General features: G+C 40.8%; 1 protein-coding gene and 1 long non-coding RNA gene across 8 annotated transcripts in view; one reads left to right on the plus strand and one right to left on the minus strand.

Annotated features, from left to right (window-relative positions):
* Positions 1 to 3,924: 3,924 nt before the first annotated feature.
* On the minus strand, positions 3,925 to 7,115 carry LOC131381557 (uncharacterized). The gene is made up of 2 exons (XR_009210380.1): positions 7,077 to 7,115; positions 3,925 to 4,740 (listed from the first exon to the last, which is right to left on the minus strand). It is a non-coding gene; the product is annotated as an uncharacterized LOC131381557 (long non-coding RNA).
* A 3,684-nt stretch (positions 7,116 to 10,799) lies between these two features.
* The window catches only part of CCDC158 (coiled-coil domain containing 158), a 107,159-nt gene continuing 91,747 nt past the window's right edge, over positions 10,800 to 26,211 (plus strand). For 6 of the 7 annotated variants that reach the window (XR_009211710.1, XM_058433683.1, XM_032149633.2 and 3 more), the window contains exon 1: positions 10,800 to 11,748. The gene's annotated coding sequence lies outside the window, so the exon portion shown is untranslated. Of the gene's footprint in view, positions 11,749 to 18,392; positions 18,493 to 26,211 lie in introns of all 7 variants that reach the window. The other variant, XM_058433688.1, reaches the window with a different exon arrangement.

Below are 26,211 nucleotides of genomic sequence, written 5' to 3' on the forward strand. Positions count from 1 at the left end.
TCATAAGGAGAACTTCTGTTAGGATATGTGATTTGGATGCAAACTCTTAATTACGGAATGCAATCAGACTCTTCCTCCCAAGAAGAGAAAGGCAACCCTATTGTCTCAAGATGCTGACAGTGGAAAGAAAGGTTAGGATTCTAACTGAGAACAGCATAGGACTCAGGCTTTCTGATAGAGGACTTCTTTTATGCCCACTCAGCATCTCTCTAGGGAACCACTTCTTCCTGGATCCTGTGGTGCTGGTGGGCTGCCCCTGTCCCCAGCTTCAGGGTGGACGTAATGACCCAGGAATCAACCAACCCCTGGCTCAAATGATTGATATGTGGATGGACATGAGACTTAAGTGTGACCAATGTTATAACTAGAAATTTTACTAGTGCTGTCAGAAAAGGGCATTTTATCCTATGGGTTGCTAGGTTGGTAGATAAAATTTTGGAGTTGCTGGAAGTTATTTTTTTTTTTTTTAATTGAGACAGAGTATTGCTTTGTCACCTAGGCTGCAATGCAGGGTATGATGGTGGCCTACTGTAGCCTCAACCTCCCAGGCTCAAGTAGTCCTCCCACCTCAGCCCCACAAGTAGCTGAGACCACAGGCACATGTCACCATGCCCGGCTAATTTAAAAAATTGTTTTGTACAGACAGAGTCTCACTCTGTTGCCCAGGCTGGTCTCAAACTCCTGGGCTCAAGTGATCCTTCTGCCTCAGCCTCCCAATGTGCTGAGATTACAGGTGTGAGCTGCCACACCCCAGCTGGAAGTCATCTTTGATATCACATGTGTGAGAAGGAAACCAGCTCTGAGAAAAGCAGTCTATGATAAGGGGGAGACAGTTCTGGTGATACCATTGAGCCTTGTGCCCAATTGTACCTTACTTCAGCTGGCAATTCTCAAGCTTTTTGGTTTCAGGAACCCTTACATTCTTAAAAATTATTGAAGACTCCAAAGAAATTTTATGTGCTTTGTATCGATCAATATTTACTGTAGTAGAAAATAGGAAAGAACATTTTAAAATACTTATGTATTAATTCATTTAAAAATAATGATACATCTTTATATGTTAAAGTAACATATTAATATTTTTATGAAAAATAACTACATTGTCTCAAACAAAAAATATTACCAAGAAGAGTGGCATTGTTTCACATATTTGCAACTCTCTTTAATGGCCGGGTTAGTAGAAGATGGTTGGATTCTACCATCTGCTTCTGTATTCAATTTGTTTAATATCACATGGCATATAACCACTGGAAGATTCCACTATACATTTTTGAGAGAGCAAGTGGAAAAGGTAAATAATGTCTTCTGTATTATTATGAAAGTGGTTTTGACCTTGAGGACCCTTAACCTCTCAAGTTCCTATGGGGTCATAAAACTGGTAATTGTAGGAGTGGGGTGGCTTTAGGCCACGATAAGCAGACAGAGCCAGGCCTAAAGCCACCCCACTCCTACAATTACCAGTTTTATGACCCATAGGTACCTGTTTATTTTTTCGTTAAACCGGCTGGGGTTGAGTTTCTGCTTCTTGCAACTGAAAGAGTTCGGAGTAATACACAAGGAAACCCATTTGTAGTTTTTCCTGGTTTGGGAGAAAGTTTAGAGAAGCTTAGCACGGTACCAAAAATGAAGCTTCACATTGTGTTTTTCTGTCTATTACTTCTCTCCTTCCTTGTGCCTCTAACTTAGAATTACTCCTACTTTCTTTTTTTGAGACGGAGTCTCGCTCTGTCACCCAGGCTGGAGTGCAGTGGCGCAATCTCAGCTCACTGCAAGCTCCGCCTCCTGGGTTGCCTCTCTGAGTAGCTGGGACTACAGGCGCCCGCCACTACGCCCGGCTAATTTTTTTGTATTTTTAGTAGAGACGGGGTTTCACCGTGGTCTCGATCTCCTGACCTCGTGATCCGCCCGCCTCGGCCTCCCAAAGTGCTGGGATTACAAGCGTGAGCCACCGCGCCCGGCCTACTCCTACTTTCTTGATCAGATTCTTCCCTTCATGACAAATAGATCCAACGTAGCTTACAACTTTATTTTCTGTCTCTATACGAAAAATTCCCACTGTGAGTTATTGAGCTCATATTGCTGTTATTGTGAATATGGCCCCAGAACAGAAAAATATATCAGTCATATTGACTCTCCCACTTGTTTAGCATCCCTACACCAAAGAGTCTGTTAAATGTCATCTTCCTAATCACTGTTTTGACTTTTTAGCAATCACACACATCATTGTATTTGTTAACAGCACTGAAGGAGAAATAAAGTTGATCTTTTGAAAATTCCCATTTCTTGATTTTAATTTTTCTTAGTATGCCCTAATGTTTTTCTCTTTATTTTTTGCTAAAACTTTTAATGTGATTGTCAACTTACTGGATTTTTAAAAATGCTTCTAGATGGAATATTTATGAGATTGAAAAGGCACTAGGTTATCTCTGAAAATGAAATCAGAGTGACATCTACTGGCTATTCTGGCTCACTAATCGGAAAAGTAAATTAACTGTAGACAATAAATAGCTTTTTTTTTTTTTTTTTTTGAGACAGAGTCTCACTTTGTCACCCAGGCTGGAGTGCAATGGCTATCTCGGCTCACTGCAACCTCTGCCTCCCGGGTTCAAGTGATTCTCCTGTCACAGCCTCCGGAGTAGCTGGGACTACAGGCACACACTGCCACACTCAACTACTTTTTTTTTGTATTTTAGTAGAGACAGGGTTTTACCCAGTCTGGCAATTCTCAAGCTTTTTGGTTGAGACCAGCCTAGGCTGGTCTAGAACTCCTCAGCTCAGGCAATCCACCCGCCTCGGCCTCCCAAAGTGTTAGGATTACAGGCGTGAGCCACCGCGCCCGGCCTAATAAATTGTTAAATTATAAGTTTGAAAGTTTATTTAGTCTTTCTTAGAAGGCCTCAGAACAATCCTAAATAGACAAAAATCAATCTTATTTTAAAGTTTGTGCAATCTCTCTAGGCAGCCTTTCACAGGCAAAAAGAATCATGTCTTCATGTGTCTCCTTAAGATTGAGGATCAAAGCGTGATGTCAGCTGATTTAAAAAAAACAAACAAAAACGCTGGGCAGGGTGGCTCACGCTTGTAATCTCAGCACTTTGGGAGGCTGAAGTGGGTGACTCCTGAAGTCAGGAGTTTGAAACCAGCCTGGCCAACATGGTGAAAACCCATCTCTACTAAAAATACAAAAAATATTAGCCAGGTGGGGTGTTGCATGCCTATAGTCCCAGCTACTCGAGAGCCTGAAGCAGAAGAATCGCTTGAACCTGGGAGGCAGAGGTTGCAGTGAGGGGAGATCGCGCCACTGCACTCAAGCCTGGGTGACAGAGTGAGACTCTGTCTCAAAGAAAAAAAAAGAAAAGAAAAGAAAAGAAAGATTGAGGAAAACTTTCCCAGCTGATCTTCCCTCATTTCTCAATGCCATGAAGTAGATTAAATGCTTCCTCTGAAAACAGTCACTTGGAAGAGGAATGAAAGCACAAAGATTAGATTTAAACTAATCAAGATCTACCTACTAGAACTTCCCCTGAAGCACAGGGCTCTGTAGAATGTTGTGTTCAATACTGGGGTTCTTGAGAAAGGAGGAAGGGGGGATAGATGCTGAATATGCAATTTATAGCATTTGCTTCACCAAATATCATAAGTTGGTGGCAAAACTATCAAAACACAATCAACTCAAATTATTTGGGAATGATCTAAATGCTCCATGTCTTGCTTGAAGCAGTAGTTTCACAGGTGCATACATGTATGCCAAAACTCATCACATGGTACACTTTAAATGTATACAGTTTATTGAACGGAAATTATAGCTCAATAAACTTAGTTTTTAAACAACTGAAGGACTTCATGGACAAATGAATAGATAGCCCAAATGTAGAATATACATGCAATGAAATATTTTCCAGACTTAAAAATGAATGAAATCTGTGATCTAAATCCTTTTTTATTTAAAAAAAAGAATGAAATTCTGATATATGCTACGACATAGATGAAGGCTGAAGACACTATGTTAAATAAGCCAGACACAAAAGGACAAATATTGTATGATTCCATTTATATGAGATACCTAGAGTAGTCAAACTGACAGAAAGAGAAAGTAGTATGGTGTTTTCAGGGGATGAGAGACGAGGGAATAAGGAGTTAATGTTTAATGGGTACAGAGTTTCAGTCTGGAAAAGTGAAAAAGTTCTGGATATGGATGGTGGTAATGGTTGCATAACAATATGCCTATGTGAATGCCATGGAATTGTACAATTGAAAATAGTTAAAAAGATAAATTTTATCCTATGTATATTTTACCACAGTAAGTTTAAAAAGTGCTTATAAAAGGTAAAGAAATGTAAAACATGACACTATAATTAATTAGATCATTATTCATCACTTAATCATGGTAAGCATGGTTGTAGTGAAAAGTCAGAAAACTGCCAGATGCATAAAGATCCAAATAATAATAATATCTGATAGCACATACTTGATATTAGATCCCTGACAGAAGTCACAACTGTTATAGAAGTCACTGTAGTTGGTTATCATTTAAAAACTGGTAGAAATATATCCATAAACTTATACTATTTCTTCCTAAATAGAAGTAAAAGATCTTAATAAGAAAATGGTGGTGGGCGCCTGTAATCCCAGCTACTTCAGGAGGCTGAGGCAGGAGAATCACTTGAACCTGGGAGGCGGAGGTTGCAGTGAGCTGAGATGGTGCCATTGCACTCCCGCCTGGGTGGCAAGAGTGAAACTCTAAAAAAAAAAGAAAGAAAGAATATATCTCAGTAAAAACAACAGTATTGAGATCTTAAACAAAAGAAGGTTATGATAAAGGATTAGTTGGCTTCAAAGATGCTAATGACAATGATCTCAAAGGCAGAAACAAGGCCTAGAGGAAACAGGCAATCTCCCTTTATTAGCTATCTGACTTCCATCTGCTACTTCTATCCCCTTTTTTCATCAGTCTGTAAAAGAGTTTGTCAATTAAAAAAAAAAAGACTTGTATTTTTAAAAACCCATATCAGTGTTGCGGGAGAGAATGACTGCCAAGGAACACAAGGAACTTTCTGGGGAGACAGAAATCTTGACCGAAGCGTTCGTTACTGGGTATACACATTTCTCAAAACTCATCACTTAAAAGCACACTTAAGCTCTCTCTCAGGCTGAGATATCATCTTCTCCTGCCCTGGGACAGTGTCTCCCCTAGTTCTCAGGCCTTTAAATTTAGACTAAATTACAACACCAGCTTTCCTGGGTCATCAGCTTGTAGAGGGTATGTCATGGAATTTAGCCTCCAAAATTGTGTGAGCCAATTCCTAAAACCACAGATTCAAAAAGCTCAATGAATTATAGACAGGACAGTAAAAATAATTACACACTAATACAACACAAAGAAAAGAACTTACATATGTTTTCTTGCTTTATTCACCTGTTTTTTGTTTTTTTTTTGGTTGTTTACTCATTGATTTTCATGTTATAAAACATGTATTTTGTTTGCTATTGAAGGTTTCCATCATGTTTATACCTCTACTAATGTTATCTTTATCTAAGCATTCCAAAACAATCTGTGAATCAAAATTTATATGCTGCCAATTTGAATATTTTCCCTTCATAGAAAATAAATGGTTTATCTTATACTACTTCCATTTTCTGAGCCCATATCTAAAAAGGCATTTGCTGGTTTTGTCTAGGATTGTAAACTATACCATTGTGATAACAATATAAATGATTTTATTAAAGATTGTTATTATTTATTTATTTTGAGACAGACTGACACCCAAGCTGGAGTGCAGTGGTGCAATTTTGGCTCTGCAACCTCCACCTACTGTGTTCAAGCGATTCTCCTGCCTGAGTAGCTGGTATTACAGGCACACGCCACCACGCCCGGCTAATTTTTTGTATTTTTGGTAGAGACGGGGTTTCACCATGTTGGCCAGGCTGGTCTCAAACTCCTGACCTCAAGTGATCCACCTGCCTCAGCCTCCCAAAGTGCTGGGATACAGGCGTGAGCCACTGCACCCAGCCTGTTATTCTTCTTTTAAATTTTTATTTATTTATTTATTTTATTTATTTATTTTTTTTTTTTTTGAGACGGAGTCTCGCTCTGTCACCCTGGAGTGCAGTGGCGCGATCTCGGCTCAGTGCAAGCTCCGCCTCCCGGGTTCATGCCATTCTCCTGCCTCAGCCTCTCCGAGTAGCTGGGACTACAGGCGCCCGCCACCACGCCCGGCTAATTTTTTGTATTTTTAGTAGAGAGGGGGTTTCACCGTGGTCTCTATCTCCTGACCTCGTGATCCGCCCGCCTCAGCCTCCCAAAGTGCTGGGATTACAAGCGTGAGCCACCGCGCCTGGCCTTAAATTTTTATTTTTAAAAGAAAATAGAGACCGAGTCTCTCTATGTTGCCCGAGCTGGTCTCAAACTCCTGGCCTCAAGCAATCCTCCCACTTCAGCCTCCCAAAGTGTTGGGATTACAGGTGTGAGCCACTAGGCCCAGCCAAGATTGTTGATCTTTAGCATTCTATTAAATATTTTGTCATCATATCGACAAGAAAAAAACTTTGATTTTTATGACTTCCACGCACAAAAAGTACACTTAAAATGAATGAATTGGCCAGGTGCGGTGGCTCATGCCTGTAATCCCAGCACTTTGGGAGGCTGAGGCAGGCGGATCACGAGTTCAGGAGATCGAGACCATCCTGGCTAACACAGTGAAACCCCATCTCTTATAAAAGTTAAAAAAAAAAAAAAAAAAGAAGAAAAAAAATTAGCCAGGCATGGTGGCGGGTGCCTGTAGTCCCAGCTACTCAGGAGACTGAGGCAGGAGAATAGCGTGAACCCGGAAGGTGCAGCTTGCAGTGAGCCAAGATCGCACCACTGCACTACAGCCTGGGTGACAGAGCGAGACTCAGTCTCAAAAAAAAAAAAAAAAATTGTATTGGAAATGAAGTATAACTCAAAAAAGCTGATTTTTAAAACCTCAATCAGCTCCAAAGAATAGAAACATTTCTACTCTTTAAATTAAGATGGCATATGAAAGGTCTTCTTTTACAACTAATTCAAAAGTAGTCTCAAATTAGAAATTACTCACCCTGCCAAGATATGTTCCCAGAAATACAATCACAATTCCTCCTGGAAATGCTGTTCCTCAGAGAGCCACATGGCTGCTCCCTGCCTCCTTCAAGTTTCTGCTCACACCTGGAGGCGCCCTTCTCTGCTCTGTTTCCATACTGCAACAGCGAAACAGTAAAAGAACTAACATAACTAACTCTATTTTTTATGTAAGGGGATACCCATTCCTGCACATGGGTTAGGATAATTTTAGAGCACTAAGATACAATGCAAAAACTGCAATCATGTAGTCTTGGAAACTAACCCTAGGATTAAAGAAGAAGTATATAAACAACTATGTTTTGTTAAAGGTTTACAGGAACAAGGAGGTTTGGCTATCGTTACATGAGAGAACATTACCCAAGGACAAAGAAGTTTCACAGACTTCCCCTGGACCCTTGTTGGTGCCCAGTTGTCTGCGGTTCCCTGTCACTTAAACATAAAAGACAAGGCAAAGCTCGCATAATTCTAAGATGGTTCCTTAGGACATTGGTCTGCATCTTCTTGGTTTCCTGGCTCCCCAAAATAAAGTCGCTTTCCTTCCTCCACCTCCTTGTTTCTTGACTTATTGATGCCATGTGGCAAGAAGAACAAGTTTGGACTCAGTCACAATCCATCCCACACTTCCTCTTCTCCTTCCCTGCTTCCTTTGTCCCCGTGGCATTTACCACCTTCTAGTACATTAATTCTGTCATGGTGATTATTTATGATCTGTCCCCCACCACTGAAACATCTAAGTTCCATGAGGGCAGGGTTTGGGTCTGTTTTGTTCACTGATGTTCCTGATACACAGTTGGTGCTCAATAAATATTTGTTTATTGAACTCAAGCTTTCTAATTAGATACATTTCTCTCCTTGTGTCACTGGTGGAGAGAAGAATGTCAGAACATTAACTGCATGGTCTTTTAATATTTTATGCTCTGTGTACTTGCATACTAATACTATGTATTAGAGATGACTTGCCACTTATCCCCTCCACCAGAATATATATTGATGACTTCTATATGTCCAGCTCTGTACTGGGCACTGGGGAAAAGTAGTTGCCCTATAAAATGTACAACAAAAAGTTTTAAACCATACTCAGGAAAGGAAAATATCTATCCCCCTAATCCAGGCTGCTCTGTAACTCTGCTTTAACACTGTATTTAGTTTTGAAGATCTTTGGCCAAAGAAAAGTTTCAAGGTCTAAATCATAAAAGAAACACAATGGTTAAAGTAATTTCATATAATCTATACCATATGCTAAATTAAAATATGTATTTTTTTCCTAAGTACCACCTGTTTACAAAGCTCATTGTGTTGGGTGAATCAAGACTTTTTTTAAACTTAGCAAATTGTGAATTAAATTTTAAGTGACCCTGTACATGCATTATGTATATTATGTCTGAAGTACTTTTCTGACACAATTTTAACAAAAGTTTTTGTATTAAGATAAAGTTCTATGCTTTGATTTTATAGAATCATAGGGCTTTTTCTTGTTTTTTTTTCTTCAGTTAGAAAAGCCCCTTCTGATATTTCTACATCTCACATTTTGCAGATGAAACCCAAGCTAGTGCCACAGCTCACATCAGGCCTGGGTTCCATGTTCCTGCATCCTCACAAACCCCAGCCACCATTAGGATTGACATTAGGAGGGACACTGGTTCCTTGAGGGCAGAAACTGGAGCTTCTTTATATCTCCCCAGTGCTCAGCACAGGGCCTAGTGCAGAGTAGGAACCAGTGAAGGGAGATAAAACAACCTTGGACCTAGGCATGGACTCTTACTAAAGAGCTCTTGGTGACTTGGGCCCTAAATGACCACAACGCCCCAACCTCTGCTTGTTCATCCACTCTGCTCAGTCCTCACTAGCCTCTGGGTTTTTTCAAACACACCAACCAAATGCCTGAAAAGCTCTGTCCCACAATATCTACACAGATCCCTTCACCCAGCCCTACAAGTCTCTTTTGAATGTCACTTTATCAATGAGACCTTCTCAAGACCACACTATGAAACAGCAACCCCACACTCCCTAATCTCCTACCTCTGTCTCCACAACACTTACCCCCACTGGCATATTTGAACTTGTCTATTCGTGCATTGCTCATCTTCCTCTACAAGAATGTAAGCACTACTAGGGTAGGGACTGTATTTGTTCCCAGCTTTATTTTCACAACCTACACATAGCATGTTGTAGGTGCCCTATAAATATTGGTGGAATGAATGAATGAATGAATGAATGGAAAAGGACTTTGGATCCCTTTCTAGATCTTTTAATTCTTTATTTAAAAAGCTAAGAAGCTGTTTTTAATATAATATTTTCAAAATGTTGTAAAACTGAAGGACATTTCAAAATGTGATGAATTCTATAGTAAAATCAGGGGCACATAACTTTTCGTACATATACGTGGGTGTAGATAATTTCATCTACACTAATTAACACACATTTTAATTAAAGACGTTGAAAAGAAAAAAAACCTTTTTGTGTGTGTCCAGGGTACAAGCACAAAATGAGACACCAATGGAAACCATGTATTACGTATGGAAAATATTTTTATGTCATTGGAACACTCATGTTTGGATAGAAAAAAGAAAAAATTAGAAATTGCTTTTTGTCCAACCACAAAACCTATTTACCTTTCTATGTAATACTTATGGTTTCACTTCCTGTTAAAATGCTCGATTCTACAGCGAATCCTAGATCTCTCTGAGCCAATAAATGGATTAACTACAAAGATATGATAAAAAATCTTTAATGGCATTTAATCTATTTTTATTAAAATTTGTAGCTACATTATTTAATGTAAGACTTACTAATATTTCTAATCAACTTATACACAAAAAGTTATTTGCTGTAGGTGTCTGCACAATGTGATTGCTAGTAGAATTAAATGCCTCAGGCTGCATCTATCAGACACTGGCCTTTCTGGACGCGTTCCATTTGATCGATAATTTGGGCAGCAAAAATCTGATAAATTCTATATTAGAGATAACGACAGAGGGTAAATGTAGCACAGCGGAGGGAACAAGTCTCCAGAGGCAGAAGGGTCAGCTATGCAGAGAACACGTTTGAACTTAAAAAACATTCGGGGACAGAGAAAACAGAGCTGCAAAATGTGAATTCTGTTAACTTGAAATGGTCAAATGGGAATGCCCGGAGTGGGAATGGGAGGTAGGTGAGGTGGGGCCAGGTGGGGGTGTCAGAGGAGGAGGCCCGGCGGGCAACTCCAGATTGGGCTTGACTCTTAGGCAGGTAAGAGCTCGGACTGGTGCGGGTCGGTGAGTTATCTGGGAAGATCACGGTGCGGACAGCTACGAGAGTGGCCCGAGGCGCTCGGGTTGGGGCAAGAGTAAGGTCGGAGACCAGTTAGGAGGCTGTGGGAGAAGCGGCAGAGGGCGCCGGGTGCAGGTCCGAACACAGGGTAGTTTCTGGGAAAGGGCTCCAGGATTTGACTCCGGGCTGGGTACACCCCCACTCCTTAGGGCGCCCGGGCGGTGGTGGGGACTTTGGCGCTCACCCGTCCGGCGGGCGGAGTCGCAGGCGCGGGAGGGGTCCCCGCCGGGCAGCGGCCGAGCACCCCCCTCCTCCCCTCCCCGTCCACTACGAAGCCTCGCAGAGCGTCCTAACCGTCGCCCACGCGGCTCGCGCTGACGGGGCAGCGTCCCGGGCGCCACAGCCGCGAGGAGTGACGAGCGCGGGCAACTTCCGGCGCCGCAGCCGAAGAGGAGGAGCCGCCCCGCAGCCTCCGCGGGGCCTAGGGGCGGAGAGTGGGGAGCCGCCCCGTCCCAGCCGCCAGGTCGACGCAGTTAGGGCCACTGCGCCTGCCGGCGCCCCGCGAAGATGCGACCGGTGTCTTAGGATTAGGTGTTGGTTGCAGGTACAAGCCGGGCGCGGCCCGGGAGACGAGGATGATGAGGTAGGAGTGGGGTTCTTCTGAGGACCCGGAGCGACTCGTGTTCATTTGTGGAATCTTCCAGTGCCTCGTGTTTGTTCTACACATGGAAGATGCCCAATAAATTGTTTCTTTACTGGAATGAACTGCCGTTGTTTTCGGGGATTGCAAGACCCCTGGGGACGGTGGCGCTGAAACCTGGACCTTGAGGAAGGAACACAGGGGCCTGCGCAAAGTGATTTGATTTGTGGGGAAGAGAATCACCGAGTAACCTGCCTCAACGTGACTGCTGCTGTCTCCGTGTCTACCGCGCTGCCGCGAACAGGGGGAGGAGATGGGGAAGACTTGGTGGTAAAGAGGACAGCCTCGCATCCCAGACGGAATGGTGTTAAACGCCGGCGCAAGGGCCCTTTCAGCTTGAGCCCTGTCTTTAAACCACATGTGGGGGTCAGAGCTTTCCCCCATTATCAGCATCAATCAGCAACCCAATGAGTTCTGGAAAGTCTCCATCCTTTTCCACAGCACTCTGCTCCAGGCCTCACTCAGGCTGCTCCAGGTTTTGTTTGTGCCTCATGCTGAACTCCAACGTCAGGGGAAAGTAGAAGTGAGGTCGGCTGTTGCCCAGGTTTTTTGACTGGCAACCAGTTCTTGCTGCTTCTCTTAGCAGAAGATTAAGGCGTTGTGGGGGCGGGGGGGCGGGGCAGGGCGGAAAGGACCTGGGCTTCCACATATCCCAGAGACATGCTAGGTAGGACTGTTTCTCTGTGCGGAAGCTCATCAGGTAAGCGTGCAGGAGTGCTGAGAGAGATGTGGTCCTCCTATCTCTGTACTGAGCTCATTGCTTGTAATCTTAGTGCGGTTATCTTTCTTGTGTTGTGGGTGAAATGGTTTCCATGCCATAGAGTTAATATTATACTCCCAAAACAAATTGAGGACAGCAATTTATTTGTATGTATGCAAAGCCCTTACTGTTGTTGTGCATTTACAATGAGGACTTAGTGTTATCTAGTATGTTATGAGTGAGCCACTTTAGACCTCCACCATTTATTAAATAGGGCCTCTTGTGATCCATTCGTCCCCCAGCTAGATGGCCCCAAATTATATGGTAGGCTGAGCAGTGGCCACTCAAATATGTCAGGTCCTAATCCCTGAAACCTATAAATGTTACCTTATAAGGGAAAAGTGCCTTTGCATACGTGATTAAGTAGCTTGAAATGGAGAGATTATCGTGAATTATCTAGGTGGTCCTAAAAGCAAACGCAAAGGTCCTAAGAGAGAGAGAGAAGCAGATTTGATACAGGCCGAAGAGAAGGCAATATGACCACAGAGGCAGATATTGGAGTGATGTAGCCACAAGTCACCAAATGCCTGGCAGCCAGCAGAGCTAGAAGAGGCAAGGAACTGATTCTCTTGCAGAGCCTCCAGAGGGAGGGAGGGAGCCCTGCCAACACCATGCTTTCTTCCCCATGAGACTGATTTTGGACTCCTGGCCTCCAGAATTATGAAAGAATAAGTTGCTATTGTTTTAAGCTACCGAGTTTTGATAATTTGTTATGGAAACTGTAGGGAACTAATACATATGAGCATGCTCATAAATCACATAGCATGCTGTACTGATGAATAGTTTACAGGTCTTCAGCTGGGGCAGTAGTGGGGTACAGTAGTGGAGATCACTGTATATTTATCTGAATCCTGTAAATCCTAAAGAAAGGATTTGAGTAGGGAATTTGGTAAGAAAAGAAATTTAAGTGGTGCATAGGAAGGAGGTAGTCTGGCATTTAAAGCAATTTTTTAAGAGTATTCCTATTAATATATCACTATTTGCTCTGGCTAAAAAGAATAAAGGTAAAAAGTGGCAAAGGCGTTGTCCTTACCTTAGCTGAATCATTGTTGATTATCCATCATGTGTATATCAAGTAAGAGTTGCAGACACCTGGGGATTGAGGTCCAGACCTGGGGAAAAGAGGGAATGCAGAAGTGCTTCCATGTGTTAAAATATGGCTAAAAGCAACCGCTAGTCATCTGGAATAAAGACACTTTGGAGTTTTCAGGATACAGGAAAATTCAGTGTTCAAGTTTAATGATTCACTTCTGGGACCCAGGCAGCTAATTTACACTTCCCACTTTCCTTGATATGGTTTGGCTGTATCCCCACCCAAATCTCATCTTGAATTGTAGCTCTCACAATTCCCATGTGTTGTGGGAGGGACCCAGTGGAAGGTAATTGAATCATGGGGGCAGGTCTTTCCTGTGCTGTTCTCGTGATAGTGAATAAGCCTCACAAGATCTGATGGTTTTATAAAGGGGAGTTCCCCTGCACAGCTCTCTCTTGCCTGCCGCCACGTAAGACTTCCCTTGCTCTTCCTCCATGATCGTGAGGCCTCCCCAGCCATGTGAAACTGTGAGTCCATTAAATCTCTTTTTTCTTTATAAATTACCCAGTCTTGGGAATGTCTTTATCAGCAGCATGAAAACAGACTAATACACTCCCCACATCTGCTCTTTTCAAACTGCTTTATAGGGTATAATTTACATACCGTAAAATTCACCTGTTTTAAGTGGACAGTCCAGTGATTTTTAATAAACTTACTGAATTGTACAATCAGCAGACAATTCAGTTTTAGAACATTTCCATCATCCAAAAATGATCCCTTGTACCCTTCTGTAGTCAATCCCCATTCCCAACCCTAGCACCATCTACTTTTAATGACTGGCCTACTTCAGAGTTGGGTTTTAGTCCCTTTGTTGGACTGCTCCAATGGCTTTATAACTGGCCCCAGCTTCTCCTAGTGTATTCTCTACTCAGCCACTGGAGGATCATATGCCCTTGATTAAAATCCTCCGTGCTTTGCGTTGCATTTAGAATAAGCCCCAAAGTCTTCAGTAGGTGGCCTTTTCAAGGCACCATGAGCTTTATCTCCGCCAGCCTCACTGACATCTTCTCAGGATAATGTAGGAAAGGAAGTGATAAGCACAGTATTCCTTTTGGCATGACACATAGTTGGCCTCCATTAGAAGCCCTCTCATCCCCACTTAGCTACCCTGCAGCCTCATTAGCCTTCTTCCTTGGGAGTCAGTGAACACTAAGCTCTTCTCATTTTTGGGCCTTTGTGATGGCATTTCTTTTAAGAAGTTACCCCTGGCCCTTGTGAGGCTGACCCCTTTCTGTCATTCGGTTCCACGTCACCTCCTTAGAAAGGCCTTCCCTCACCTACCCTAACTAGAAGAGCTGTGTTAGTCTGTTTTCACGCTGCTAAGACATAGCCGGGAGTGGGAAGAAAAAGAGGTTTAATTGGACTTACAGTTCCACGTGGCTGGGGAGGCCTCAGAATCATGGTGGGAGGCAAAAAGCACTTCTTACATGGCGGCAGCAAGAGAAAATTACCTCCCCCTGGGTCCCTCCCATGACACATGGGAATTCTGGGATATACAGTTCAAGTTGAGATTTGGGTGGGGACACAGCCAAACCATATCAGGAGTCTCAACTCCCTCTCTTTTTATACCACTATCCTTTGTTATTTTCTTTATTGTACTTGACAACTCTCCAAAATTACATGTGTGATTTTTTCCCCTTAATGCCTTTCTTTCCCCATTGGAATATAAATTCATGAGGGTGGAAACTTGATTGGTCTTGATTTTAAGCAGCTCTATTTCTAGTATTTATAGAAACACTATATTCATAGCAATAACATATTGTAAACTATCTAAATGCCAGCAACAGTAATTAATAGTTATCAAAGGCTTGCTACGTGCGTCAGGCCCTGTGCTAAGTGCTTTGTATGCATGAATTCTTTAGTTGAAGCTTGCCACTTTTGATATGGGAAGAGTAAGGGGAGCATGTCCTCCAAATATAGTCCTCTGCATTATTTTTTCAGAGACATTGGGTGGTTTTCTTTTTTTCTTATTAGAATGTTGAAATTTAAAACTGGATCAATGTGCATTGCCACCAGTAATATCCCTAAAAGCCAAACTGGAGAGGTTTTTGCCAGAAGGGTAAGGAGGGACAAAAAGAACAGTACAAATAAAAGCAGAGTCCTAAAAGAGCATGACCCACTGAGGACACAGCAAGTAAGACATCTGCTGGGGCACAATGTATGTCAGGGGAGTGGCCAGAGAATGAACTGGTAAGTGGGTTAGGCCAGATCTAAAGAACAAGCCTAAGAGTGCTAGTCTTAGTTCAAACCTTAGTCTTTGAGCAAGACAGCAAGATGGCTCTGGTTTTATAGGAAACTTTTAATGATTTTAAGAAACTAAAGCTAGAAAGATCATTTTGAGATACTTTGTAGTAGGCCTGTCAAGAGCTGATGAAAGCATAAAAATACAACGGGAGTAAAATGAACTAAGTTGCATATTCAAGAATTCTGTCCTTATGACTTGTGACCCCACCTAAGTCTTCTTTACTGAGTTAAAAGATATTACAGATTTAAACTTAACAGAATATGGTGATTAACTGGATATGGAATTTGAATTGATGAAGATATTTGAAACACCCAAGAAAGAAGGTTTAGTGAGGAGATGAAAAGAGCAGATTTGGGATAAGATGAATTTAATACGACTGTAAACATATATGCAGAAATGTTAAAGGAAAGAAACTTAGCTGGGAATGGTGGCTTATCCCTGTCCTAGCACTTTGGGAGGCTGGGACAGACAGATCCCTTGAGTTCAGTAGTTCAAGACCAGCCTGGGCAACATGGCAAAACCCCGTCTCTACTAAAAATACAAAAATTAGCCAGGCATGGTGGTGTGCGGCTGTAGTCCCAGCTACTTGGGGGGCTGAGGTGGAAGGATCACTTGAGCCACCACTGCACTGCCGCCTGGATGACAAAGTGAGACCCTGTCTCAAAAAAAAGAAAGAAAGAAAAGTAAAAATTTTATTCTAATTTATCTAGAGCCAAACATTTTTAACAAAATAGCATGAAACTTGCTGGAAGCAGTAGAATTGTTCCTATCTGGCTTTGCTGTTGACTGACATCACCTGTGAGAAGTCATCATATTTTGGGTCAGCTTTTTGTTGGATGTTTTCCATGGGAAATCATAGAATGTCCAAATTGGAGAAGATTTTAGAGATTTTTCTAGTCCAACACTCTACCCAAGAAAGAATACCAGTGGCAGTTGCCATTTCAACAAGTGCTCACCCATTCTTATCTTCAACACCTCTCAAGGAAGCCCTCCACATATATATTCAGGGTGCTCTAGTCTTTAGAAAATCCATCTCCACTTTGAACTAAACTCTGCCTCTCTTTACTTCCATTCATTAGTCTGAATTCTGCACATAGAATATATTCATTTTTTTCTTTTCCTTTTTTTTTTTTTTTTTTTTTTGAGACAAAGTCTCACTCTGTTGCCCAAGCTGGAGTGCAGTGGTGTGATCACAGCTCACTGCAGCCTCAACCTCCTGGGCTGAGGTTATACTCCCACCTCGGCCTCCTGAGGAGCTGGGACTACAGATATGGACCACCATACCCAGCTAATTTTTAAAATTTTTTGTAGAGACAGGATCTCACTGTATTGTCCAGCCTGGTCTCAAACTCCTGAGGTCAAGCAGTTCTCCCTCCTTGGCCTCCCAAAGTGCTGGGATTACAGGCTCATTCATTTTTTTAAATATGGAAAAACTGCTTACATTCCACCAAGATATTCCAAAAATCTTGGTTGTTTATCATTTCGGTATACCTGCTTAAAATATGTAGACCTGTTTTGACTCACCAGACAGAAGTTTCTCTACCCAATTACTTCTCTAACCAAGCACAAGTGGTGTTGCCTGGTCAAAAGCATTTCCAAACAGTGAAAAGCAGTTAAAATGGTCAGAAGATATTTAGCTGGTCTATTTAAGTCAGTTTGGACTGTACCTGGAGAAAGGTCTGGTCTGAGAATATTGATATTAGGTCATATGTGCCTGTAGGTTTACTTGCTACATTATCTTGATAGTGCCAATGAGATCCGTGCCAGTAAAATTACAATTGGGCCAATAGAGAGCATATAATTGAACACATTTTGTTGTAAAAACATGATTTAGATAAGTGCTATAGGCTATTTTTTTTTCTTTGAGATGGAGTCTCGTTCTGTCACCCAGGCTGGAGTGTGGTGGCACGGTCTCGGCTCACTGCAACGTCTGCCTCTCATGTTCAAGCAATTCTCCTGCCTCAGCCTCCCAGGTAGCTGGGATTACAGGCACATGCCACCATGCCCAGCTAATTTTTGTATTTTTAGTAGAGACGGGGTTTCCCCATGTTGGTCTCAAATTCCTGGCCTCAAGTGATGCGCCCACCTCAGCTTCCCAAAATGCTGAGATAACAGGCATGAGCCACCATGCCCGGCCACTACAGGCTATTTTAAAAAATTTTTTTTGTAGAGGCAAGGTCTTACTATGTGGCCTAGGCTGATCTCAAACTCCTGGCCTCAAGCAGTCTTCCTACCTCAACCTCCCAAAGTGTTGGGATTACAGGTTTTAGCCACCATGCCTGGCCTGCTGTAGGCTATTAAAATGTACTTTCACATAGAAGGAAAAAATAACACTTCTTGTTGCCATTGTTATATGTGTGTTTTTACGTATTGCCAAGGTCTTAAGTGATGAACATGAATTTGTAAATTGAATTTTTGAAATAATAAATTTCAGTTAATGAAATATGTATAAATGAGCAGATTTTAAATATTTTGTTTTTTCAGGTATTAATAGAATAAGTGTAAATAAGAATATCCAGAAGTTAAGGCAACTTTTGTTTTACTTCTAGTTATATTTAAGAATTGTGAACATATACAACTGATACACTATTTTATCTGTATCTATATCTGATTTGTTTTAGAAAACCTGAAGCCTTGAACTTGATGGATGCCTAGGCCAGAATATAAATATATCGTAGGCCTACAATATAAAAGCTGCAAGAGCTTTATCTTTGTGGTTTTCAGACTATGTTCAGTGGAGCCCTCTGTGTTCCACAGAGGTGTCTCTGGGGCAGAGAGGAGGGTGTGTGGGGCTCAGAAGATTTAAAGAAACATTTCCACTGCTTAAGAAGGGTTTGAAAAACACAACTGTAATTTCATTTAGTAAGGATGGAAATTGAGACTCAGAGATATGAAAAGGTCTGCCCATGCTCTCACAGTTAACCGATGACAGAATTAAGTTTCCTGACTCTAAGTTCTGTGCATCTTCCATATTGCCTCCCTGCTAGATGGTATTATGTACCAGTGAAATATGATCGTAAGTAGCTTAATTCCGTATTACATTATAATAGTCCCTGTGTTTAGTCAATGCAGATTAAACCCACTTTCTTTTGTTAGTGGGCCTATATGAAAACTTAATATTGCTCTTTATTATGGGAAAATGAGTTAGTTTACATACATTGCTTAAGTTATAAAGATAGTATTGGGATTTTGGGATGCTTTTTTGGTTTTTGTTTTTTTGAGATGGAGTCTTGCTCTGTCACCCAGGCTGGAGTGCAGTGGTGATCATGGCTCATTACAGCCTTGAACTCTTGGGCTCAAGGGATCCTCCCACCTCACCCTTCCACGCAGCTGGGACTACAGGCAAGTACCACCATGCCTGGCTAATTTTTTCATTTTTTGTAAAGACAGAGTCTCACTCTGTTGACCAAGCTGGTCTCTAACTCCTGGGCTCAAGTGATCTGCCCACCTTGGCTTCCCAAAGTGTTGCGATTACAGGTGTGAGCCACTGTGCCCTGCCAGATAGTATTGTTATACATGTTATTGCTATCCAATTATTTGGTACTTTGTATGTGTTGAGGCAGTTACTATGTAGGAAAGCCTGCAGTTACTGTGTAGGAAGGCCTGCACATGAGTTATCTCAGTTAACTCTTATTCTTTTGAGGTATATACTCTTTTACCTTTTAAGCTGTATACTTTTTATCTCCCTCATATAGTCATACAGAGGTTAAATATTGTTCTCAAGGTGGCACAGCTAGTAGATCACAGAGCTAGGATTACAACATCCAGAGACTTGAAAGAGTGTGATTGAGAAAACAGACACTGAGAGCATGTGAAGTTAATAAGCAGCCAACAACAATTCAGGTAGTACAATATTGTTCAACGTGAATGGTTCTCCTTATTGTGTTTCTGAGATTGTACAGCCCAGATATGTTTATTTGAATCAGTCCTGAGGTACCTCAGAATTTCCCAAGGAAAACATACCTGCAGACTGGTTCTAGAAGAATACAGGTCAGTTCTGTAAGATGCCCAGTCTGAGGTTTCTGTGGAAGGTAGGGTGGTTCATCAACCTTGGAGCTTGAGTCAGTTGAAGAATCCAGGAATCTAAATAGAACATACATCGTAAGTCATTTGCACCCAATCAAAACAGAACTTGGGCCAGGCGTGGTGGCTCATGCCTGTAATCCCAGCACTTTGGGAGGCTGAGGTGGGTGGATCACTTGAGGCCAGGAGTTCAAGACCAGCCTGGCCAACATGGTGAAACCCCATCTCTACTAAAAATACAAAAATTAGTTGGGCATGGTGCCACATGCCTGTAATCACAGCTACTCAGGAGTATGAGGTGGGAGAATGGCTTGAACCTGGGAGGTGGAGGTTGCAGTGAGCCGAGATCGTGCCACTGCACTCCAGCCTGGGCGACAGAGCAAGACTGTCTCAAAAAAAAAAAAAGGGGGGATTCTAAATCAGTTATTCATTCTATGATAGTCACAGGAGAGGTCCGCCTTAAGTAGTAGCCATACAAAAAGAAATCAAGGTGAGGATTATTCACACTAGGAAAAGTATAAGTGCACATCCACCAGGGCCTTTCGAATCCAAGGAGCAGGAGTCAGAACCCAGGAGATACTTTTAAACGCTTTATCTCAACTATATAACAAAGCCTAAGACTTTAGGGAATTTTCCTCCAAAAGTCCCCTCTTTGTGGTCTGTGGTTTCTTAGACCTTTTTTTTTTGGCGACATTCCAATCAAATAACTAGAGTAGAATAGTTACATAGATATTACTTTTTATTTTTATTTTTATTTATTTTTATTTATTTATTTTTTTGAGACAGAGTCTCGCTCTGTCACCCAGGCTGGAGTGCAGTGGCGTGATCTCCGCTCACTGCAAGCTCCACCTCCCGGGTTCATGCCATTCTCCTGCCTCAGCCTCCCGAATAGCTGGGAATACAGGCGCCCGCCACCACACCCAGCTAATTTTTTTATTTTTAGTATAGATGGGGTTTCACCGTGTTAGCCAGGATGGTCTCTATCTCCTGACTGCATGATCCGCCCACCTCGGCCTCCCAAAGTGCTGGGATTACAGGTGTGAGCCACCACGCCCAGCCTAGATACTACTTTTATAGAAATGTAAGGCTCCTTTTAATGTGAACCTGTTCATAATTTTAAATCAGGCAGAACTGTTCATAGTAGACCTTCAGCATATCAGAAGAGGCCAAGATCTCACCTCTGTATTTTACTCAGAGATTTAAAATAAACACTTGTAAGTTCATGTTATGATCCCCAATTCAACCAAGTAAAATTTTATATTTTTGAATAAAAATTGTTTTTCTAGAATTTTAATGATTCATAAGTTTATCCTGAAATAGAAAAATTTTTGAGACAGAGTCTTGCTCTGTCACCCAGGCTGGAGTGCAGTGGCGCGATCTCGGCTCATTGCAAGCTCTGCCTCCTGGGTTCACGCCATTCTCCTGCCTCAGCCTCCCAAGTAGCTGGGACTACAGGCGCCCGCCACCACGCCTGGCTAATTTTTTGTATTTTTAGTAGAGATGGGGTTTCACCGTGTTAGCCAGGATGGTCTTGATCTCCTGACCTCGTGATCCGCCCGCCTCAGCCTCCCAAAGTGCTGGGATTACAGACGTGAGCCACCACGCCCGGCCACAGGAAAAATATTTCAATTCCTATAGTGTCACAAAAGTAGAGAAACACTGATGACTTGACCAAATTGAGGATATATAGTCAGTCTAAAATAGTGAAAATGAATTACAAATATTATTTAAATGCAAATTTTCATTACTCTAAAATACACACAAAATAACTACCAGCATTGGCAACAGAGGTACTAAGCATCCTCTTTACAAATAAATGGTTGTTTTAAAATTCTTGTTTAAACCCCATCAAAAAGTGGGCAAAGGATATGAACAGACACTTCTGAAAAGAAGACATTTATGCAGCCAAAAAACACATGAAAAAATGCTCATCATCACTGGCCATCAGAGAAATGCAAATCAAAACCACAATGAGATACCATCTCACACCAGTTAGAATGGCGATCATTAAAAAGTCAGGAAACAACAGGTGCTGGAGAGGATGTGGAGAAATAGGAACACTTTTACACTGTTGGTGGGACTGTAAACTAGTTCAACCATTGTGGAAGACAGTGTGGTGATTCCTCAGGGATCTAGATCTAGAAATACCATTTGACCCAGCCATCTCATTACTGGGTATATACCCAAAGGATTATAAATCATGCTGCTATAAAGACACATGCACACGTATGTTTATTGCTGCACTATTCACAATAGCAAAGACTTGGAACCAACCCAAATGTCCAACAATGACAGACTGGATTAAGAAAATGTGGCACATATACACCATGGAATACTATGCAGCCATAAAAAATGATGAGCCCATGTCCTCTGTAGGGACATGGATGAAGCTGGAAACCATCATTCTCAGCAAACTATCACAAGGACAAAAAACCAAACCACATGTTCTCACTCATAGGTGGGGATTGAACAATGAGAACACATGGACACAGGAAGGGGAACAGCACACACCGGGGCCTGTTGTGGGGTGGGGGGACCGGGGAGGGATAGCATTAGGAGATATACCTAATGTAAATGACAAGTTAATGGATGCAGCTCACCATACAACATGGTACATGTATACATATGTAACAAACCTGCACGTTGTGCACATGTACCCTAGAACTTAAAGTATAATTAAAAAATATATATATATATATATATAAAGAAGTGAAACTCCTGACTACTCTGGGCACACTGCTTATGGGGTAGCCCTGCTGCACAAGGAGCAGTAAAAAATAATAATAAAATTTTTTAATTAAAAATTAAAAAAAACAAAAAACAGAAAACTCTTGTTTAAGTGAATAAACCTATGCTGTCTTCTGTAAACTACTAATTTTCTAAGAAAAAAATTCCCCTTTGAAGGACTGCTGCTTTCCAACAGCCTGTTATGAATAACACAAGCATTCATCATGAGTTATGATGAATAATGCAAGCATTCATCATCTTACGTCGAAGTAGACAAGTGTGGTTTCCACATCAGAATATTCTAAAGCCAAACCTTCCTCTTTCTTCTTTTCTCTACTCTCTAACTCCTAGTTTCAGTTCTGCTTACCTTGATCTTGGATGCTGTTTCCTGCTTAATACTAAAGTCTTTGATAGTGAATTACTATATGATTTGCCAGTATTTGGTTGTGGTTCTATACCTGTCCTACTCATTCCTTTATGCTTCTGATTGATCTCTAATTCATGATAATATTACTCAGCAATTTGAAGTCTCTTACTGTCATTCATTATCCTGAAGAATCCCAAAATGTATCATGTTAGTGTATCAGTAAAGTTATACAACAAACATTCACAATGAAACTCGTTTAAATGAGAAGGCATGTTTCTTATACACAGCATAGAGTCGTTTTTTATAAGCCAATTTGAAAATCCTTTTCTTTCAGTAGGCAAGGTTTTTTTTTCCTGAAGTAGCAGTCTCTTCTATTTAGAACATTTAAATTGCCTAGCAATCTTGACTAACATTCTATTTGTTGTAATTCTTTATGGAATATCTCCCTACCTACTACTTACTTCCTAAAAAACGATAGCACGAAACATATTAAGGTAGATATGCTCTATCGTTAATTGTAGTTTTGACAGGTGGCATCTCAGTAATCAAAAGGAAGAAAACGTGAGTGAAATAAAAATGAATTCCGTTTAATAAAAACTGTTAAGCTCAGAGTTTTTTAAAATTTTTAAACACTTTATGCTTATAATCATGAATTAATGTAAAAATGATAAGCAGTGTGTTACGTGATCTTCCTCTTCCCATCACTTTAGTGGTCCTCACCCACATCTATTTCGTTTTGTTTTTTAAAGAATCAAGATTTTGATTCATGAATTTGACTAATTGTTTTTCTTTTTTCCATCTTAATTTCTGCTTTTGTATTTATTATTTCCTACTTGTGCTTTCTTTTAGTTCACCCATTTTTCTCTGTTTTTGTGTTAGAAACTTAATTAATTTACTTTTATTATTTCATTTTTATTGATATAGGTGTCCAGGGCTGAGAATTTTCATCTTTTTACTATTTTAATGTATGTCACAGATTGATATGTACTATTTTCATTATTATTTTTCAGAAATTATTTAATTTCAGCTTGTATTTCCCTTATCACACAAGAGTTGTTTAACAGAAGGCCTTTTAATTTCCAGATGGAAAGACCTTTTTAATTTGGAGATTTTGATTTTAATTTTTAGCTTTATTATACTGTGACCAGAAGATGTTGTTTGTAACATTTCTACTTTATGAAACCTACTGATCTTTTATTTGTGCCCTAGAATATGACTGATTTTTGTGAATGTGTCATGTGCCCTTGGAGAAGAAAGTATATTGTCTGTTATCAAAGTATAGTGTTTAGTATATAGCCAAAAGGTCTACCTTAGTGATTAGTTCTTCTAAATCTTTTACATCTCTACTTATTTTTTGTCCACTTGGCCTATCTCATACTAATTATCTGTTAAAGCCTCCCATTATTACTGTGTTTGCAGTTCTTACCGTATCTTCTGTGGATTTATGCTTTATCCAAGTGATCGCTGTGTTATATGGTACATATCTTTATTGTGCAATGTGGCTTTTAACTTCAAGTGCACTGCACTTTGTTTTAGTTAATGCTCTCTGGCTTGAAGACAACTTAGTCTGGTATTAGGATTTTAACCCATGCTTTCTTGTTGTTTTCAGTTGCCTGGCAAATTTTTGTTCATCCTTTTATTTAGTCTTTTTGAATCTCTGTGTGTGTTTTTAGGCATACTTTTTTGTACATAGCAGAGTTGTTTTTTTAAAAGTCAATTTGAAAATCCTTTTCTTCCAATAGGCAAGTTAAGTCCTCTTACATTTATCAACATGATTGTTTGGTCTAAATTCTGTGGTATTTTTTTCACGTCATTATATTATCTTGTGCGTGTAATTACTGAATGTGTTATATTTGCTAGAGTTTCTTTATTTGGCGTTTCTTCTTTATGTTTCCCTTTAAAATTCTTTGTCATTTAAGAAGGTTTGTATTTTTACTCTAGTGATTACTTTTGTACTTATGCTTTTTTTTTTTTTTTTTTTTTGAGACGGAGTCTTGCTCTGTCCCCCAGGCTGCTGGAGTGCAGTGGCGCGATCTCGGCTCACTGCAAGCTCCGCTCCTGCCTCAGCCTCCCGAGTAGCTGGGACTACAGGCGCCTGCCAACACGCCCGGCCAATTTTTTGTATTTTTAGTAGAGACGGGGTTTCACCGTGTTGGCCAGGATGGTCTCGATCTCCTGACCTCGTGATCCGCCCGCCTCGGCCTCCCAAAGTGCTGGGATTACAGGCTTGAGCCACCGTGCCCGGCCTGTACTTATGCTTTTTATAGTGCACTTTTAAACCCCCTTTTTCTTACTTGACCTTTTACTTTTTCTCAGTTTTAAGTGGTGTCCTTTGACTACTGTCTATTCCATTTATAACAGTCAATGGTCTTTTACTTTCCGCTGTTCTCCCTCTTCCTTCCGTTTTTAGTTACATTTATTCTCCTTTGTCATGCACATAATATTTATATCACTATTCAGTGCCATTACCTCACCTTTGTTTTTCTCAACTCTGTAATTGAATATTTAAATATTCACCATTAGTCCCCTTGCAGTTTTCCCAGTCTTGTTTTTTAAATGTTTGTCTTTATCCTTTTTTTCAAATTTACTTTTAAAAATTTAGAACCTACACAAAACCTTGAAGATCTTCACCAGTTGTAGACACTGACACATTTTACAGTGGTCTTTTTGTGAATGAGGCTCATCTTCTCTAGTAGAATCCTCAGCAGAGGCACACGGCACAGTGTCCCGGTACAGTCAAAACTGCTTTTTTGTGGCTTCAAACCTTTTGAAGGACATCTTGGCTGGCTCTAATATCCTTGGTTTGTCCTTTCTTTCCCTTCTTGAAAGTACTACTCCACTCTTGCGTTACTGTGTGTATTGTTTTTTAATAACCTGGTGCCAGTCTAATCTTCTTGCCTTTGTAAATTTCATCTTTTTTGCCTGGAGGCACTGAGGATTTTTTCATTATCTTTAAAGTCTTAATATTGTTTTACTAGTGTATGTCTCAGAGTTTATCATTCTTGATCACTTTTCCCTGGTATGGAAAATGTGTAGATTCAGGTCGTTATTTCTAGAAAATTTTCTTGGATTATAGTTTTAAATAATAGTTCTGTTTCATGTTTTTCCTTTAGGAAACCCAGCTACATTATATTCAACCTCATTTACATATCTTCAATTTCAGTCCTCTCTCACTCTTTTTTTTGTTTTGTTTTCTTTTCTTCCTTTTTGTGGAGAATGGGGTCTTGCCCTATTGCCCAGGCAGGTCTTGAACTCCAGGGTTCAAGCTATCCTCCTGCTTCTGCATCTCTAAGTGCTGGGATTACAGGCGTGAGCCCCCACGCCCAGCTCTCACCCTTTTTACTTCTTTATTTTATTTTTTATTCTCGTGGTGGCTTTCCTGATTTTCTTCAGTGCCTTTATTAAATTTTTATTACAACCTGTCATTGCTTGTGTACTTTGTGATTCAGTCTTTATTTCTGATATAATTTTGTGTTTTATTTCTCTGTCTTTCCTAACTTTAATCAACTCTCATTTCATCTCTTCCTGTTTGTTTGCTTGTTTTGTTTCTTGTCCATTTTTATTCTTTGGCTTTACATTTCTAATTCAGGGGTGATTTTTCATACCCTTAAATTCTTGTTTGAGCCTACTGGGTTCAGTTTGGAGTATTATGTTTCAGTTTTCTTTGGCTTCATATTTGTTGTTTGTGGGAGAGACTTTTCATCAGCAGAAAAGATTGTATTCATGTTTTCTGACATTTTGCAGTAGATATAGTCTGCTTTTATCGATTCCTATTCATTTTGCGGACAAGGTTCCTACTTTGAGACTGCCTTCTGCCATGCAGTTTCTTTATGGGTAGTGGTGTTGGGTGGGAAGGGTGGACGAAGGGTGGTGTATCTAGCTTGTGTTTTGTTTCTGCTGGTTCCTTAGTGTTTCTCTCTCATTTCCTTCTTTCCTTTGACTGCCATG

Source organism: Hylobates moloch, unplaced genomic scaffold (genome assembly GCF_009828535.3).
Source record: "Hylobates moloch isolate HMO894 unplaced genomic scaffold, HMol_V3 SCAFFOLD_2, whole genome shotgun sequence".
Classification (NCBI taxonomy): domain Eukaryota; kingdom Metazoa; phylum Chordata; class Mammalia; order Primates; family Hylobatidae; genus Hylobates; species Hylobates moloch.